Source organism: Vanessa tameamea, chromosome 4 (genome assembly GCF_037043105.1).
Source record: "Vanessa tameamea isolate UH-Manoa-2023 chromosome 4, ilVanTame1 primary haplotype, whole genome shotgun sequence".
Taxonomy (NCBI): domain Eukaryota; kingdom Metazoa; phylum Arthropoda; class Insecta; order Lepidoptera; family Nymphalidae; genus Vanessa; species Vanessa tameamea.
In genome coordinates, this window is record NC_087312.1 from 1701156 (window position 1) to 1715622 (window position 14467).

At 33.6% G+C, this 14467-nt stretch overlaps 1 protein-coding gene across 4 annotated transcripts in view; it reads right to left on the bottom strand.

The window, feature by feature from the left end:
* Positions 1 to 14467, bottom strand: part of LOC113396660 (zinc finger protein ush) — a 223885-nt gene that overhangs the window by 5092 nt on the left and 204326 nt on the right. The gene's annotated exons all lie outside the window — the stretch shown is intronic.

The following is a 14467-nucleotide window of genomic DNA, read 5'->3' on the forward strand; positions in this document are numbered from 1 at the left end:
ACAACGATCTCGACCGGGCGAGGAATTAACCTATCTTTCGCGCAGCGATCTCAACTCAAAACGCCAATTAATGAGAGGCTCAACTTCATTCTCCTGCCCCTGTGAAGATCATTATATGGGCACGACAGTGAGATGGACGCGACGATTGGCGCGCACACCGACCGCCATCTCGCGGTAACGAATGCAACTTGAATCGGATTGCGTTCGGGTCACGCTATCCTAGTCACAACGCAATTCGATTGGCTGTTACGATTCTGCAGTGACGCGCGATTGGTTTGGTTTGTACTCGGTTTATCTGGCAGCTTAATGTCGGCGTCATACCGAATGCGAGCTATCGCAGTTCGTTAGTTGCGTTCAAGCTCCCGTTTTTCCTTAAGTAAGTTATAACTTCTGATTGTTGAGAAAGGTTGAATGTTCAATCAGATAGATGGCGTGACTTGGTGTCGTTTAAACAACTCCGCAAAACCGAATGTCGATTCGTTAAATGATATTCATCAGCATCCTTTTGTCTTTATAAACACGTCAAATAATGTGGTTAAAATGGCTTTTATATCAGAGACAGGCATGCAATTCGCATAACTATTTTGTTTGAAGCGTCAAGTACCCGCATTGCTTTTAATAAAGCAGAGACTAGAGGCTAAAGCGATATCGGTTTACAGTGTTTGAATAACAAACGCCAACGGTAGAAGACATAAAATAATTGTCGATGTGTTTGTTTCGGATTCAGTATAAGAGAGAAATACAAAATAATAATGAGATGAAAATGAAACAAGACACAAAAACAATTTTGTTCCATTCAAAAAAATCTCACACATCAAATGCGTTTACAAGCACCATTAAACGACCATTCAAAATTTTATAACTGGTACAAACATCGAACACGTGCCTACATGTTTATAAAAAAAAAAAACAAAAGCCGCCATCTTGTCCTTACATTTATCAGATCGGAGATCAGGGTCCAATTAAAATAGTCGTGCATCGAGGCAGTCACAATCGACGCGATACGGATCTTTTACTGTGACGCCGGTGACCGATCACCTAGAATACGTTATCTGATATCACTACCTGTGATTAAAAAAAATGAATTGAAATTAAATCATCGACCGTTCATTTTTATAAATGGCAATAAATTTTGTATCAAAATTAAAAACGGCTTTTTCTAAATATTTAATCGCTTCAAAATAATATTTAAATCAAAGAAATATCTAAACTTATAGATACTACGTTTTATTGATAACGATTCAAAACTATTAGCCTTAAGAGGCAACATTTAAATCCGCGTCCTGCAAAAAGGCAGCGTCGAAAGCTTGTACAATTTTAAAGGTACAGCAAATTGATCGCGTAAACCGATAGTAATGGCTTTTAATGCCAGCATCGATCTCCGATACACACGAGCTAAACAGATTGTGTTAATGTTACTCCGTGTTGCTAATTTATTAACTTAAATCGTTCTATATTATACACGTTTGTTTTCATTATATTTATTTTTAAATTTTAAGATGTGGGATCGTTGCTGTAACACAAAAATGCAATAAAAAAAAGTTATAATTGTACTGAAAATCACTACATAGGTAATTTAAAAATTTAAAATGTTGAGATATATTTTTAATTTTACCGATTTACCAAGTAATAAATTAAAAAATAAAGAACTCAAATAAAACTTAAAGACGTCTAGGTCTTTAAGTTTTATTGTAATGGAAATTATTTTAATTAATAATAAACACGGTAATAATTAAATTGTTGCTGGTCTTGAAACTTGATACACTTGTTCAAAAAAATAAAAAATTAAATAATTACTTTACAAACAAAAACATGCATTAATAGTAGATATAAAGTATTTTTTTTTAATTTACAAAGTTGTATTTTATTTGATTTCGTAGATCATAAAAATAAATAACTGTCAATGATTTGGGTTTGGCAACATCGATTTTAAACAGATAACGTTCCATTTATCATAGAGACAGTTAACATTTTATCCGTTAAGACATCACGTGTGGGTCGAAAATGAAATATTATGAATCATTTACTTATGTAAATAAGGTTGTTATGAGGTACATAATATATAGTCTATTGAAGATAAAATGTAGAAAATTGTATTTAATTTATTTCTTTCAAAAAGTAATGTATCTACAAGTGATAAACATGGATGATCTCCGCTCCTTGTTTCACGATAAAGCTTACTTTGATAGTACATTAATGGTTGAATTGTACACTTGTTGACTGCGTAGCGATCTACTATAACAGCTAGCTTATAATGCAGACCATTTGGTCTTGTTCGTATACCATGTCGCCTAAAGCGTTTTTAATTTTTTCGTGATAATAGGAACTACAAATTATGCCATGTACGCTCAACGCACGGCGGCCAATAGCCCGAATTCATATATACCTAAACATTAATGAAAAAAGTCAGGTTCGAAAAATCCGTACTCTATTTCGATTTAAAGTTCTCCGCGTCAAAAAAAAACTTTTGTAATAATATATTTAAAATTAGAATCATTAGGTTACAAACTAAACTGTTTTATAAGCGAAGTCGACAACCCTTTAGCCGTGAATCAAAATATTAAAGAGGCTTACATTTAAAAAGTTTTTACTCGTTATCTCTGAAGTTACTGAGAAATAAGTAGGTGTATAAAACATTACTTCAGCTGAATGTCACCACGTATTCTGATAAAAACTTGTCTATCATCCACAGTGATCTCTGCAAGTGTCTGCGGGACGGACGTCGTGCGTCACGATCGGACGGGTATTTGCATATCGCAGGTTCGATTCCACTATCGAGTTACGCTATTTGTAAGCTGTATTTTAATGGTTTGGCTTCGAAGTTACGATCGAATGCTTTTTAGTGTGGTAGTTTGATGTTAAAATTGTATTATTTTGCTTAAATTATACTTTATACGATGGGAACATTCTGCTTTCAAAATGTATGTGATTGAGAGCAATAAACCTTCGATTTTTTTTATTTTCGCTTTTATAATCACTAATTAAACTAAGATTTTAAAAAATTATATTATAGTACCTACATTCAGAAACTACCGAGAATAACATTGTGTTATTTGCAGTATTTTTTCAGAAACTAAAATAATTTTGCCTATAAACGAAACGGTACATTAAAAATAAAATTTATGAAAAATCCTTCTAAAATATGTTTAAAAAATTTTTAATTATTTTTATTACTAATACGATTACGAGTCTCGACTACGAAAGTGTTACCCTTGACAATATTATTCGTACAATGAAACACTCAAATCAACAACGGTCCTGGTACTATATTTTGATTAAATTTAACTCATATATAGGATCATAAAAAATCTTGCACTTTCGAAATTGTTATCATTGAAATAAACTTCTAATTACTAGTCTTGTAAGTACTTTGATAGTGCTGTGGATAATAGTAGGTTGGCAATGTCTTATCAGTCAGCATAAGAACAAGAAAGGCGCAGACGTGGCAACTCGCAAAAACATTGGCTCACGAAGGTAGATAAACATTTCCACAGCTCTATAAATCTAGATGTCTTCAACGGTATACTGTTATAGCTATTTTCCATTAAATTAATTTATTTAGACGAAATATAATAATATTGTAAGAGGGACGTGATAGGATTTTGTTCTACACGGATAATTAGGAAAAAAGTTAGGAACTTATTCCAAAGCAGATTGAATAAGTAGGAGGAACTGAGTCATAATATGTTTCATATTCAACTTGCGGTAGACAAATTACGTTTGCGTATTATTATTATTCTTTGCGTTAAATCTGTAATTCTTCAATCACCAATATCTAAATTGAAAGTCAATTATAATCGCTTTAGATTTATCAGTTGATCAACTAATATCTCTTCGTAAACACTGTTTAAATTAACCGTTACTGTTTTTAATATTGTTGCTATTAGCCAATCCGGTTTCAACTATGTTATTGATAGACCAATGATCTATATCTTTCGGGACTATAACAGTTCCTATCGTCATGGACCGGACGTGTTGCAATCACGGTGCGGACTTTTCTCGATAAAGAATCCGAAAATCCGAAACCGGATAACTTAATAGTCAACTGACTGGAATAAAGATGCTTCAGTTATTTAAATAGTAGGTATTCTGCACAGTGTACTTCCTCAGAAATATAGGAAATTATTTGTTTAATAGATGATAGGATTAGCGATTTTAACGATAATATTATACTTCGGTAGAATTTAAAACTTTGGGAGTTATTTTTTTATTTTTATAAATTAATTAAAAAAAATTTTATTAATTAGTTTTCTAAGAAAACTAGATTTAGAATGGTCATTTTTTAAGTGATTAAATGTCTCCTATTTATAGAAAAAAAATCGACTTCAATGTCTTATTTTACTAGAGCCGTTCGGTTTGAGTTGCGTAACACCATCTAAGTTATTAAGACATCGTAATTATAGAATAATTATAATCAAATAATAAACTTATACCTTCGATGAATAACTTGACAAACCTCTAAGCGTTCGTGCAAGACGAATTCTTATACTTACAGTCTTACATAATAATTGAAATGAATTAAATAAATACTAAAAGCAATTATTATTTTCACAACGAAGGTTGTTTTAAGCCACAATTATTTATACATACATTATAAAAACGAATAAGGTTGTAAATGTATTCAAGTTTTCTTTAACTGACCTAATTCCTTGTGACGTTTAACTTTTTATAAATCACACTGTCATAGACAATAATAATTATGTATTATTATTCCATCGCCCATATTCCGGTCTTATGGTGTAGTAAGCCTAGTATTATTTATCGAGTCTAATATTCTATTTTAATAATTTTTATTTTATTTTTTGAAATGGCAACAGTAATAACCCATATACGTTTGAGCTGAAACGTTGAAACTAGCCCTTTTCTTAACGAGTGTTAGCAATCGCGCATAAAATCTACAGAGTATGATTGATGTAATGCATGTTAATATTCATAAAGTGTTGCCACATGTAATTTTTGTGGATGTGCGAAAAAAATGTTTTTGTAATTCGTTTTTGTAACACGTCGAATACATTTCATGTTTTTGTAAAATAAATGTTGTTATTTAATATTATTACTATTGATTATATTAAGAATTTAATTTTAAGTGGCATATAAGATTTTAGTTTCTTTAATGAATATTAAGATTTAAAAAAACATTAAATATTAGTCAAAAGTGTCAATTCTAATGTAACGCAGGTAGATATTTTCTGTTAGTGTTTTATCAGTCTGTAATTGTGAAAACTATTAAATATTATACAAATATTAGCAAATAACGCCATATCCGAGTTCAAAATAAGTTTTCAACGTTCCGTTTTCTATTACCATTGCGTTGTAATTAAAAAACAAAAATCCTTAGGCACATGTGAGATTTACGATAAGAATGGTTAAAAGTTTTTCCTAATGGATTCTTATCCGTGGCTGTAATAAATTATACAATTTTTTTACGTTATTTTTCCCAAGATATGCGTTGGTAATGTAATATTTTATTTGAAAATATTTCGTGAAAAAAAATTAAGTTACCCGTTTCATCAAGACCATTTAATTTGAAAACACTTCAGTATGAATAATTTATTCATCAAGAGAATATGTTTCATCGGTCGTTTATTGTCGGACTGTGGATTTTATATATATAAAATAATAAATAGGTGTGCGTATTACTAATTTTTATTTGATATTTTTGAGCTGCCATGACATATTCATATTGTTAGTTTGTATAGAAAAATAATTGTGAAAATGTATACCTAGGGTTGATTTATCTACATCACATCGATTCAAAACTGCAGTGAGGGCCTAATTAAATAGAGAATATTTTATTTTGACATAACATTCATGTTGAATTAACAGATTATTAAATTAGATAAGTCCTATCATAACCTTTCCGCTTATGAAAACTAAATATGATTTTAAATTATAATAATAACTTGAATAACCGTGCAGAACATGTTACCCACGTAAAGCAAATAATTTAAGAAAAATAATATCCAAGCAGTGCACAATTTGTATGCAAAATAAATTTCCTGAAAGTCCACACAGCGGTCATGCGATCAGCGATCACACAATCACAAAACCCTCATATTCTCTAAAAGTGTACTCCGATAGGCGAGGCTCTATTACCGAGGCGCGCCGTAACTCAGAAACAAGCAAACACGGCAGTCGGCCATTTGCATATCTATCGACTTTTTTAATCTATGCAAAACGCGACGATACGCCCGCGCCGCTCACGAGCCCCCGCACTTAAAAAACACATGCGATTTCATTATTACATGTGGCGACGTTTGATTAATAACACAAAATTCACAAGCTACCGACGTGATACTTTTTAATCGCAACAAATTCGACAATAAAATAAAATTAAAGATACAACGATTTTGATATGATCGCGATAAACGGTAAAAGTTGCGTACACGCAACGCTGGAGGCGTCAAAAGTGGGCGGGGCTTATGACGTACGACGTGACGGAATCCGCGCCCAATCGAATCGGATCTCGATTTTAATTATACGAATCGGGAACATCGAGTCGGGTCTATCGAATATTAATATTTTGATGGCGAGCGCGGCGATAGCGTGCGTCTTTGATTCGTTCGTACGAAATTCGCGTGCGTTAAATGCGTAATTCGTCGGACGCGACATTCCGCGAACGTGATCGGAGATAACGTTCCGCAAAAGATCGCAGATAGTTAACTGGGAAAAATGAAACAAGACATTACCTATTCGAACCGAACTTTCTGTTACTATAGCTGCACACTTTTTTATTGTGTTTTTCGTTCTTCATTTTGAACGTCACTAGTAACAAGCGACACTCGATGGCTCGGGATAACTTCAGGCAAAGATTCAGTTCGAAGGAAATTATAGAGAATTATTTGAAATAAATGTAAAATCGTGCATGTGCTATTTGAGTTTTATTTACCTCCTTAGAAATGATTACAAGATGTGGTAAATAATAAGTTTATGTTACATATGACTTTCTAAATGACGCGAACCTTTTAAAAAAATCTACTGAATATTTAGTTAGTTAATGTGTAGAGCATACTTCGTGGCGAAAATTGAAAAAAGGGTAATAATTTTTGTAAATTAGTTATTTTTAGTTTGGATGGATAAAATAAAAATTAAAAAGAAACAATATTTTGGATACTAGTTTTTTTACCTATTAAATGGTTTGTATTCATACTATGTAAATAGGAATTGGGAGAATGGGATGTTAAATTAATAATGATTACACTACTCGGTTTGCTCATAATTCATATCTTTTATCAATTATCGAAATCATTTAATAGATAAAGAATTTCAAATTAAGCGTGTAAAGCTGTGAGACTGCTATAGTGATTTATAAAACGCTACATCAGCAAGAACAGAACGGTCACGTCAAACGATCTCCTTTGTTACAACACTATCTCGATAAAGGATAGCATCTTGAGTGCACGCCTACGACACGAAAATAATTAACTCGGCTCACCGTCAAACATCGTGTTCGACATCGGCTACTCCCATACCAATTACTACCGACAATCGATCGACTAAGAAAAAAAACGGCCCAACACTATTCCCGACTGATTCCCGACTGAAAAAAAGAACAAATCATGTGAACGTGTTAACGAGGCTTTGATGGATCGGACTTCAATCTAATACGATGGCCTTAAACCGACGCATTGTTTTACTGGATACTTATTTATTCAATTCGTTTTGTATTTTATTTTTTTTGCACTAATTCCCGCCGATGAGCTATAAAATTGTAATTATTCACGCGGAAATTGTGTCGTTAAATTTTATGTTATTTGTATATGTGGTCAAAACGAAATCCAGTTTGACTTGTATGGGTCGATGGTTAACATCGATACATTAATACGAATAGTTTTTATCCAACTTTATTACTCGACACCCTTCATAACACGACGGAGCTTATTGCGAACTCCACATCGGACGACAATAACAGATCCAGCTGATATCGAGAGTAAAAGAACTCTCGAAACCATGAATAAATCACTAAGTTGCCTGACATTTATCGACATTGAGTTTTTTGCAATCGATGTAGGTATTTATTTTTAATAAATTCGAATTTAATCGCCGGCTGGACGCTATCGCGAAAATTGCTAGCGCTGGTCGAGAGATGGAGCTGATAGCATGATCGGCTTCACAATGTAATTTGTATAATTAAAGAAAATCGCTCGGATTGCGATCGAAATCGGACACGATTTAATCGAGATGAGGCGATACGTGCATTAATTTTGACGGTAAAAATTAATAACGCAGCGGGAGATTGAAGCTTGGAATTTCACCGGTAGACGACATAAAAACTTAATTTGACGATAGTATTTTATTACATGTAATTAATGAAATTGGAATGATACATTAAGAAATATTATATATAAATAACAATTAATAAAAAATAGTTTTTTTTTGTGTCCATTGCCAGTGCCATAAAATGCTTAAAAGGAAATTTTAGTCGTTTTATAATATGTATATGGTGTTATGTGTTATAAAAAGAATGAATAAACTTATTTAGAATTTGAAAACATAGTGATGCGACTGAAGGATAAACATCGAATCGTAAAAAAGTTGTCGAGTACCGATTGTAGCGAGCAAAGTTCGAGATTTGAAAATTAGCATTTTTGTCGTATAACTCTGCGGCGGTGTCTCGGTAAGCGCCCGATACCGGGGCAGCCGGGCCCGTTTTTTTCACCGTTTTTTAAACGGATTGGACTTTAAAATATTTCTCTATCCGCTGCCAAAGTCTTTTAGTGTTCGGAAAAAGAACACTGAAATATTAGCTTTTAATTTTATTGTTAACCATTACCATTGCATTTCACTAATTACATTTCAAACGTTCGGATACTCTGACTACTATGAACATGTTTTGGTTCACTTTATTTATTTTACAGGAAACAAAAACAACAGATTATAATTTAAATGTAAGCGCTTGATCTGAGCGCAACTTCACTCCTACCTAATACTCACATCGTCTGAGATTCGACATCATAGATAATGCTATCAACACACGTAATTGACTTGAGTCCAATCAAAAATAGCAAAAAAATCTTGGAGCTCTAAAAATCGTTGACCCTTTATCTTCAATGGCAGCTCGCTCATTGGATGAGAGCCGAATTTATGTCGTCGAGTAATCCGAACCCATTTGTATAGATAATTTTTATTATTGCCATCTCTCTGGAGCCGGCCGCGGACGATAACCGCCGGTGAAAGAGTTCGTAATGACGATTTAAATAAGGAAGATGTATTCCTTTCGGCTGTCGATAAGTTTGAAAGAATTTGTGGTTGGAATTCGATTTTTAAAAAACGGAATAGGGCTGTGTTTGTAATTTATCGGTTCACTATAAATTATCTGGATAAATGGCAAAATTATCAGGATGATCGTGTTTGATACTTTTTGATGTAATTAGTAGGTACTCGAAAGAGATTTTATATTATGGTGTTTTTTTTTTCTAGAGAACATGATCATTAGTTATTTAAAAAATTATAACGGTAATCTTTAGAACTTTATTCTTTATTAGTTTCTGTTATCTCTGTCGGACAACATTCGAGTATCTTATATAGGTTCTACTTATTTTCCTATGACACAATAATCTTTTATACATAAATTTAAATTGTACTGCACATTTCGACCGGAGCCATAAATATTATATGATAATGTTAATGACATGAGTCTGCCTCCATGTATTAAAAATAGATTTATTTAATATGTTAATTACTTATTCGAAACAAATTAAAATTAAGGTATTTTAATTTCGTAACGATATCAAGACGAATGCTTTTACGATAAGACTTTACTCAAATAAAGATAGCCAATATATTTATATTCAATCATCACGATTTTGTTGGATATTTGTTTACGTTCAATGTAATTTTTAATATCAATCACACGATTAAAACTTTTTCCAAAGACAAAACCAGACGAAGCATATCTTCTTTCTCGGTGTGTTTTTATCGCCATACAATGTAAAGCTACCCTCACACATTGACTCATACATTTAAATAAATATGTTCATGAGCAGCCCTACATAGACAATAAACTATGCGTGTAAACTATTTTTAACATGGCCACACTGAGTTTATCTGCCCCCGCTCTTATGGCGCGTTATCTGCGCGAGTGCATTAGTCCTCGATAACGCAACGATAAAACAGATCGGCCGGCGCCACGCTCGATTCCGATTGCTCTCTCGATATAAAAGAAAAAGAATCGATTCTCCGCGATAATGATGTCATGCCACGCTGTCGCAGTTAAGTGTCTTAATTGTGAATTCCTATGTAATGTACCCTCTGTGATAAGCTTTGATCTGAAGAGTGTATATTATTAATTTATTACTAAAATAGTTGTTAATACTGTGATACGTTTTATAAGTTGAACGTTTGTCTTTCATAATATTTGGTCTGAGTAATTGTTCTTTAGTAATGTTATTTCTAAACAGTCGTACGTGATATGGCGAAATAGCGGTCTAATTTCCCGCCAAAATTAAGAGCCCGCATCGTACGTCGTTTTTCATCAACCTCGTTTGGTAGCTTTATTTATCATGTTTCCCTCAAAATTTCCTTTATAACGTGTTCATTATGTTGACACTGAAAGACTGAAAATTTTGTCTATTCGGCAAAATTGTGTGATAACTGCCGCTAATGATCATAGTCACCATTTTGTTTAGGCCATTTTGAAAGTGTAACGTTTTGTTTGCGACGTGTAATGTCACGGGGTAGGGGTTTCTGGCAGTTAATGTATCCAATGGCTAACCGAAGTTTTTGTATCGTTTGAACAAAGGTTCTGCTTTATAACTAGGTAACAGATTAAGTTGTTTTTTGTTGTTTTTGGGCATTATCGTATAATATGAGTGTGATTCACGAAATTAAACCTTAGAGACTTGCAACGATTTATAGTGAAAATGAAAGGTAACAGAAAATGATGTAGTTACATTACCTACGGTGATGGTGGTCGTGAAAAGTACACACAATACAGATTACAAATTGAGACAGTTTTGGTGAAAAAAAAAAAAACTTGATATTAAAAAAATAAGACTACACAATCGACGAAGGCTTATGACACGAATGAAAAGACAATGTGTGTAGGAACATCAAAAAAAGGAGTCAGCCGAGATCAGACGAGGCGAGCCGAACATCGGCGCACAGTGGGCCGATTCCAGCTATCGGCATCTCGGCTTGTTCTCACATCATTACCCGCGCCGACGGCTACAAATTTACATCCAACACAATGGCTATCCGCCATCGAGGCATCATTAAGGTGATTCCGATAGCGCCACCGCCTTTACACGACGAAAAGGCTTAACTTCACGTGCTCCCAAACAAAATCCAGCTTTAGCTACCAACAATACGACACCATATCCTTTATAAACCTGGTGGCGTTTAAACTTTAACTAGTATGGTACAGCCATGACTGAATGTCATATAACTTTTCTACGTGTATCCGATTATGAACATAGTTGTTTTGAAGATAAGGTTGGAAACTCATTGCACAGCTGGGGAATGTTAAGGAAAGGATCAGTCTGCGCCAGTGCAGGCTATCGCGGATTACAATGGAACTTATAATAGGCGATCGTGGAAATTTGCGACAAAAAATCGTATGACACACGCAAATCAGTTAGTGACGTTATACAATATATGAAACAAGGTCCGTTAATTAAACGGGCTTCCGTATAATTATGATATATGTATTTAGTTCTTTAGTAGATATGGTCAAAATGAATAGATGATAATTTAACCGAAGACTGTGGTGTCGAGTCAGGGATAGCGCTAATTATTATTTGAATATCATGCCTTACTCATGAAGTTCTGCCTCATGTAACTCACTGTGCACTGCGGCGTGCCGTGACGCCACTTTTAGAAGAGAAGCGTTTAGCTGTTGGACAATTACTGATTTTTACTACAGTCGTTATCTAGTACACGTTTCTGTATGTTTGTTTTTTTTAATATTTCATTGAATCTAATCCTAAGTCTATTAGGATTAAGCTTCTCAAATTAAATTTACTAAAAATTTTATAAAAAATTATGTGTTTGTATTTCGCATTCTAAGAATTTGGTTGAGTCTAAGAATAGTTAACATTTTACAGTGATCATATAAGGAACACACTCCACTCATCCCGCTTATGGTTGAATTTAAAAGTGATCACATGCGGGCCGTGAGCACTTTGCATACAATGCACTTCGTTATAGTGACGCTCGGACGCGCTGCGCTGACGCAGATGACGCTAGATCACATCTCATCTCCTACTTAAAAAAACACAAGACATTTAAATAACGGGAATGTCTTAAAAATATTGAAAGCTTCTTTTATTAGAGACAAGAGGACAAATATGTATTTTTTACGTTAAATATTTAAAAAAATCCGTTTAAAAGTGGGAGTAACATTTTATTCTACGTCATCCTTTCAGTTATATGTCTAATATTTGTAAATACATTTTTTGTACTTATTTCCAAATTAGAATATTATATTTGCAACGGTTAAATGTCAGATTTCACATTACTTAAACGTAGGTTTCTAGGAGTTAGTCGAATATGTATAATTTCGCAATATAAGACAACTTTAGTACAATACAATTCCAGCTGACACGACTTCCCACGTGTTCAAACGAAGTCGAAGTATTAAAATGTGATTCAAATCATTACGAAGCATTTCGATTGACGTCCGGATGCGTTGACGTGAATGTCAATCCGTTCGAGTCATTGTTTTAAATGCAACTTTTTATCAAATCAATGACAAAAGATTGCGATGAATTTCCGATTTCTCGGTAAACCTATATATGCAGTAAAATTGTAGCAAGACGAAGTCTGACGTCTGAAGACGTGCAGGTATTTTCAATGATTAATATAAACAGGTGCCTAATATTCAGACTAACTGATATATTTCTTGCTGTTTCTACGTACGGAATTTATGTATAAATACTACTTCGAAATTCCGGGTTGCTATTGAAAATTCTTTGACAGAAAAATGCGGTAACTTTTAACGAGAAGAACCGCGGTTTGTATTTCGGCCACTAGACCAACGAGTCCATTTAACCAGAAGAATGAGTGAGTCAAAATGGTATTATACTAAGTGAACCCACTTATATAAGCTAGTCTAAAATAACAATGATAAGATCCACAGCTAATTAAATACACAATATAAAATCGCTTTAAACAGACGTAATAGGGTGATTGTTTAAAAGTGAAATTAATCGAACAATACCGTTCGAAAACAATCGTTCACGATTGCATCTCGATCGGATCCGACATCGCATCGATCGTACAAACAATAACAAGGCGATGACGAAAACCGAAACAATTGCCCGTATTCGGATACAGATAAGTGAGTACACGGAGCAAAAATAAGGAGATAATGTTGATCGCATCTGTAAACAATGGTAGTTGTATCCGCGCTCTCATTAACTACATTCTCAGAACGGAGTATTATCACACGAGAATACTACGTACTATCGAATATACAGATTAACTACTGACATTTTCACGTACTAGAGTACGAACCGGTTTTTTCCGGATTTGCTAAACCATGTGTAACTTTACAATTTCAAAGCGTTCCCATGGCCGGCGAAATTCGAGCATAAATATTTTTGAACAATTTAGAACATGAATTTGCATTTTCTCGGCATGTCAAATCAAATCAATTTTATTCAAGTAAACTTCACAACGAAGCGTTTTTGAATCGTCGATATTAAAAAACTACCACCGTTTCGGAAAGCAGCCTCCAGCGAGAAGATTTTTTTTTAACTACATATAGATTTGTGATATCATAGAATATATTTAAATATTTTTAGGTTATGTTATGTTGCGAATTATATTAAGCCTATTTTCATATGAAACGTCAAAATATAATAAATATTAATTGAATTGCGTAGTATATTTCATAGTAACAGCCGGCATACTGCTCCCTTTAAACCTTCCTCCCTTATTGAGGTTTCGACCGTATTCCACTACGCTGTTCCAATGCCATTCGCTGTGTGCGTTAGAGTTTCCCTTCTCTGCTGAGCACTAGATTAATTATAAGTACTCTAGAATTAAGTCAAGTTTATTTTGATGCAAATATAGTGGTTGAAGGGTCTGTTAAATGCCGTCTGGGTCGTCCCTGCGGTCACAGATTATACCTACACACATATAAGAAAGTGCTTGAGGTTCCGATATTTTTTTTTAATTAAATATTTACATTCAACTTTACAATTATATAGGTCCTAAATCTGGCAACATTACTACAAAAATATTGATACGTTTTTTAATTAACATCCTAAAAACATATAGACTTCCGAGTGTGTACGCAACCTTTACGACTATCAGATTTTAGATAGTATTCGATTGCACAATTTTGTGAGAATCGATAGATCCGAATAATTTGTAATCGATAAACTCATGGCCTATGCTGTTCCCACGTAATTGGCTGTTTGTTTAAAGGAAGCACAAAGGAATCGTGCAACGAAACGTTGTTCTTACGACGCATTAATATCTCATGATAAAACTGCATTTTATTAAACGGTTAAATTATTAT